The sequence below is a fragment of the Mixophyes fleayi genome, chromosome 2, assembly GCF_038048845.1.
Source record: "Mixophyes fleayi isolate aMixFle1 chromosome 2, aMixFle1.hap1, whole genome shotgun sequence".
Classification (NCBI taxonomy): Eukaryota; Metazoa; Chordata; class Amphibia; order Anura; family Limnodynastidae; genus Mixophyes; species Mixophyes fleayi.
The window spans coordinates 316292087-316298055 of NC_134403.1; positions in this window are offsets into that span (position 1 = coordinate 316292087).

The following is a 5969-nucleotide window of genomic DNA, read 5'->3' on the forward strand; positions in this document are numbered from 1 at the left end:
TGCTTACATGAAATCTGAGAAGTGTTGTTTAAATAAACTGGTATATAGTTTATGTGACATTTTAGGAAAAACATTTTCAAATGACAAAAGCTACATTATATAGAACACTGCTCTCTTTACACAATAATTAACAATTAACAATACATTGTTATTACGGTATGCAGGTACCCAAGGTGGATTACTTATGGTTAAACTGCCATGAGCAGGGCTGTCCACAGGGGAACAGAGGAGACATGTTGGGGGACCTGTGGCTATTATAGGAACATTAGGTAGAAACTTTCTAGTCCACAGACTGTCTTGACAACCATTCACTCTGGCAGAAAATGTTCCGACGCCACACTGACATCACTATGACAGTGTGGAACAACACAGTGTCAGTAACAGGTCACGTGAACAACGTCCTACTGACCAATCTGCATGCAGCTCAGAGATTACATACCGCCGAACCCTTGCTTGAAGTTTTGGAAGTAAATAAAGATTCTACCACATGATCTTGCAAGAGGTTCTATTATAGTACTCCTTGCTGAGAGGATTACATTACAACCAGAACATCTCCTAGCAGGCACATCAAGAGTATAGAAATTATACCAATAATAGTAAGCTAACCACAATAAAAGCACTATTGAAGTAGGACTTGAAATGTTGTTTAAACTCATCTTTCAAAGAGAAATGGGACAGAGATCAAAAATTTTCAAGAGGCCCTTAATTCATTTGGGTGGCCCGGGCCTCGTATCTAGTGACACTGGGCATTCAGGTTTTGGATAGATGGTTATGAGAACACTGTTCAGGTTTTAGTGATCTTGAAAACTGTGCACTATACAATAATACAGACTTTAATTACAGTAAACTAATTACAGAAGTTGGTTATACATCTTGCATTAATTTAGTAACCGAATATCAGAAGCAGAAGTGTTACTAAAATGTATAGAGCTACTAAATTTTCTAACAGGCTCCCAGAACCTCCAGGATCACTTGGTCCAGCTAAATAAAGTACACAAAATCAGTACAATAATACACTAATTACATATTTATCCATTAAATGTCTGAAGATTCATGGTATCCTCTGTAGCTGATTAATAATTAGCAGTCAGACTAAAGAAATCCTTACAGGCATACAGTATGTCTGACTGGGACCTAGGCCCACTCTGCTGTCAGGCACCATAGCAGTCACATGGATTGCTGTGGCTGAAGTTACGCCCTCCATTAATAACTTCAACTGCACAAATCAAAAAAGACACTATTGCATATAATTTACAGTAATTGCCTAATTTATTGCAGGATAAAATTCCATTTTCAAAAAGGAAATAAAGGCCAAAAAACCAATTGGCTTAAATATGTAGGATAATGTTGTGACTTTCCTGAATAAATATGTAAAAGTTTCCAAGTAATAAAAGAAATAGTACCTCTTAAATAGAAACTTGTCAACACAGATCTTAATTACGTTTGGAAACATAGTGATGTTTCCAAACATAATTAAGACCTGTGGCTGGACCATATTAGTAATGGCAAGTAATAAAATGGAAGACTTTAAAGCATCAATCCATATAGAAGTTTTTTCTTTAAATAGTAAATTAAGTACCTCTTAAGCATTCATCTTTTTTATTAGCTATCCTCCTACAAATCATTATCTCCTTTTCAGGGCCATCTTAACAACATTACGGGCCCCCGGGCAAAGCAGTGCATCGGGGCCCCTATATATATTTTATATATATATATATACATATATATATATATATATATATATATATATATATATATATATAGGGGCCCCGATGAACTGCTTTTTTTAAATGTACTCGCTCAGTGACCCTTGAAGTTTTTTTTTTGCAGGATATTTTTTTTGCAGGATTATTTATTCTTATTAAGAGCCTTGCCTATGGGGCCCGCGGGCACTTGCCCATCGTGCCCAATGGAAAAGATGGCCCTGCTCCTTTTCAAAATCTCTGTGGAGGACAGACAAGTAGGGCTGCCAGACACACACACACACACACACACACACACACACACACACACACACACACACACACACACACACACACACACACACACACACACACAGTTCTCAACATGTCTTATGATGGAAAGAGGGGTTTGGATTTTACTGTGCAGACAGAGCTCAGAGGGGCGTTCCTAAGCCTCTCTACTCACTACATCATGTGCCATGTGACTGTCCCAAATTATAAATAATTAATAACAGCCTGAAGAAATAAACCAAGGAAAAATGGTAATTACCAAACTTCTTCTTATTTCATGCAACGGTGATTTATGTTAAAAAAAAAAAAAAAACAGAACCACTACCAATATTTTTCACCGGATTGCTGCTATAGCTTATTTGCTTTCACATGCAATTTTTTTTAAATACACTTCTTATCTAACTTCTTTCTGTGCTTTTACACACAAGGGTTAATGCCTAAAAGGTATGGTTTTTGGACAGTTGGAGGAAACTACAGCGCCTGGAGTAAACCCATGCAAACAAGGGTAGAACATACAAGCTCCAAACAGATGGTGCCTTAGGCCCATGGTCCCAGCAGCTGTGAGTTGGGAATGCTAACCAATGTGCCGCCCCATAGGCAGATTTGCACAAATTGAAAAGCTCTGCACATCCACATTTTTTCACTTTTATAAACGACCTTTAGTGCCTCAAAAATTCCAAAATATGTCTACATATTTTAGATTTCCAGATTTCAGATGATACAGTTAGTGTTTCTCAATATTTTCTGACTTACAACTTTATGTCTGTAAATATGTATCAACAACCCCCTTTTGTCTGGAAATATTTACCAAGTACTTCCTTAAAGGGGATTTACAACTTTGGTGGTTTGACTACCGCTTTCTCCCTCTCAGGCTCTTGAGCAGTGACTACTAAGGCGTGACTACCATAACTGCAGAAAAGCTGCAATGGGGCTGGGGAGCTGTCTCCCATGTAATATTCTTATGTATATATGTGGGGGGTTTTCCCCCTTGGGTGTTATATGAGAGCCCTATTACAACTTTGCTAAGGGGCTGTTTCGTCCATATGTATTGTTTACAATAAAGATTCTCTGATGCGATTGCTTTGGTTCCAAAGCACATAGGTTTTATTTGCAAAATATTACAAGACAAACTATCGCATGCATACCTCTGCACTGTTAGCACTAACACAAACGTCTACCAAAACGCTCTGGTTTCCAAAGCCAGAAGTAAACAGTTTATACATTGTACAGTTGTAAAAAGCAGTGACATCACAAAGATACACAGTTGCAGTATTACGGTACACACATGCATAGGTCGATGGGTGATGACCTCCCAAAAACTCAAAGTGCCATTGGTTGATTCCTAGGGTCATTGTTCCTTGAAGTGGCCAGGTGTCCTTCCTCAGGCTCCCACCTCTAGACCTGTATAAACTGGTTCTTTTATGACATCTCTGGACTTGCTATTTGGTGTATGAAAAGTGATATCACTTATAACTAGCTTTCGTAATGTCGGAATGCTACATAAATAATACTGGAAACGTTCTCATGCAATTGCAAACTTTATGTAATTAATTTGTTGAATACATTAATTAGCTTTTTCACCACATTATATTTTGTATTAATTAAAATAAATACATTGAACTTACTTGAATGCTGTTATTTGCTATGATTACTATTTGATTGCGTACTAATTGCATTGCAAGCGATGGGAGTGTACAGAAAATATTGATTACCACCTTCATCCAATTATTAAACTTCAACAGGGCCCACAATTGACCAGTTACCCCCTTGACAACAGCTGCAACAGCTCTCCAGCAGAGGTAAGTGATTGATGTTGACACCTACATTAGTAAAACAGCAGGAGTATCAGAGAGAGCACCAGAGATGGACAAGGATTTTCCTTTATGCATTGAGCCAGGAAATAATCTTAAATCTGTAAGTATTAATTAAGTTCTTTCCCTGTTTGTTTTTGTATATATTTTTTTATTTTATACTTTTAATATTGTATTTTATTTTAAAGTTCATAGGGTGAATCAACATATGAATCATTAACCATGGTTTATTCAGAATATAGCAACCATAATCTACTGCCTCTCCTCTGTTCCTTCCTTGATATGAGCACAAGTAGTGGGAGATAAACGTCTGCTCTAATCTAATCTCCGTGAGTCATAATTTAGCTGGAGTTTCACTCATTTTTTAAAAAGAGTGTCCTAGATGTCAGAAACGCTTGATAATAATGTGTTTTAATGTTTTTATAATAACATCTAACTTCTGGAATGCAATTTGACATTTTTCAGAGGTTACTTCTGAAACAAGTGAGGCTTGTCTAGATAGAGTAGATACTTATTGGCTGCTGCTTTAAACAGTTATTATGAAGTTAAAATCAACAAGTATATTTTCGGAGTTAGTTCTAAGAGGTCTATTTGGTTTCATCTTTTCATGTGCGATAATGCTACATGCGGGGAAACATTAGGAATTTTATGGTTCAACCAATTTAGTACTTTCTTTTTTCGCTTTCAAGTGAGCAAAATAAGGACTTTTTGTGTCCATATTATTTCCCCATACAAAAGTATAAGGCAGGTGTGAAAAGACCATGTTCACTCAAGTGCATGCAGTGTTTCTCAGGTATGCAGTGAATTATTGTCACCCGAATCCACCTGTCACACTGAGGGTGGTGATAATATTCAAAGACAGTGGGATGTAAGTACAAATGAGATGGGACTCAAGAGGCTGTTATCTAGGCTTCTGGGTTTTGCTGCTTTCTGTCACCTCGGTCTGATGTCCTCTTGAGGGGGGACACTTGAGCAGGGAAGTTACAGGACTAAAAGCACAGATCCTGAGTGCCTTCTGCATAAAGGGTACCCAGGACACAGGCATCATCATCATCAACATATATTTATATAGTGCCAGCAAATTCCAGAGCACTTTACAATTGGGGACAGACACAGTAATAAACAATACTGGGTAAAACAGACAAAGAGGTGAGAAGGACCTGCTCACAAGCTTACAATCTAAGGGACAATGGGAGTTGGATACATGAGGTTAAGTCTACATAGTGCATTTCTGTCCAGCCAGACTGCAAAGGAAAAAAAAAAAAAAAGGGATTAGTATGCTATATGATCCAGTCACACAGCAATATTTCTCGGAGGGTTGTTGTCTTGTGTGAATTGTGTAACGGGTGGTAATAGGGTAATATAGTGAGGTTAAGAAGGTGGTTGAGGAATATTATAAGCTTGTCTGAAAAAGTGGGTTTTCAGAGAACACTTGAAGGTTTGTAGACCTGAAGAAAGTCTTATTGTGTGAGGGAGGGAATTCCATAAAGTGGGTGCAGCTCGAAAGAAATCCTATAAACGGGAATGGGAGCAGGTAATAAGAGTGGATGAGAGACGCAGATCTTGTGGAGAACGGAGATGTTGAATTGGGAGACATTTTGAGACAAGTGAGGAGATGTATGTTGGTGCAGCTTTGTTGATGGCCTTGTAGGTTAGTAAAAGTATTATATATTGGATTTGGTAAAAAACAGGCAGCCAGTGTAGAGACTGACAGAGTGATTCAGCAGAGGAAGAACGATTTGCAAGGAAAATCAATCTGGCTTCTGCATTCAAAATAGATTGCTGAGAAGTCACCCGCCCAGTATAACAACCCCGGTAGTTGGTATGCTGTGTAAAGTCAAGCAACTAATGTCTCAAGTGAATTATTATGTGGAACTTTCATACCCCATGAGACAGGTCAGTGCAGTATTTCATACCTTTCTGCTTTATCACCCCAGCCCCATTGAGGTTAAGGGATAACTTGAACACTGCATATAATGAGGGGACCTACAAAATGTAATCAATTGAAAGGGTTATGGAATCAAAGAGAAATGTTGTGAGGTAGCACAAAATGTACATGCTCTCAGATTGACTGCCAACTTCCATATGGCCAATCCATGCATGCCGAAACCTAAGATGTCTGGGAGTCCTCCTTAGAAGAGAAGGGGCAGTGTCTGAAGGAGGTGCCAAGAAGTGTGACTACATA